The following is a 337-nucleotide window of genomic DNA, read 5'->3' on the forward strand; positions in this document are numbered from 1 at the left end:
CAAGGGAGATCATAGAAATTTTAACAAGGATGACAAGACTGTGAGTGAAAACAAGATGCAACTTGATCATCCACAGGTTTACCATTTGGAGGTTTTAGAATAACAGAACGTTCTAGTGGTAATGCTACAGAAAAGAAGCATGGGTCCCTAAAAAAATAAAACAAGTAAAAGTACTAGCTAATATGAATTAATGTGACCTGGACATTGACTGTTTACCAGGCCCCATGGTATAGGACAGCAGATGCAGCAAAAACAGGAGAGACACAAAGCACTCACCAGGACAGGTGGGGCAGCACTGGCCAGCTCTGATGATGGGCTGTTTGCAGCTGGGAGCGGG

At 43.6% G+C, this 337-nt stretch overlaps 1 protein-coding gene across 2 annotated transcripts in view; it reads right to left on the reverse strand.

The window, feature by feature from the left end:
* Positions 1-337, reverse strand: part of LOC109483804 (cysteine-rich motor neuron 1 protein-like) — a 42,308-nt gene that overhangs the window by 5,615 nt on the left and 36,356 nt on the right. The window lies entirely within an intron of this gene.

The sequence above is a fragment of the Branchiostoma belcheri genome, unplaced genomic scaffold (assembly GCF_001625305.1).
Source record: "Branchiostoma belcheri isolate BF01 breed outbred unplaced genomic scaffold, Haploidv18h27 scaffold66, whole genome shotgun sequence".
In the NCBI taxonomy this organism is placed as follows: domain Eukaryota; kingdom Metazoa; phylum Chordata; class Leptocardii; order Amphioxiformes; family Branchiostomatidae; genus Branchiostoma; species Branchiostoma belcheri.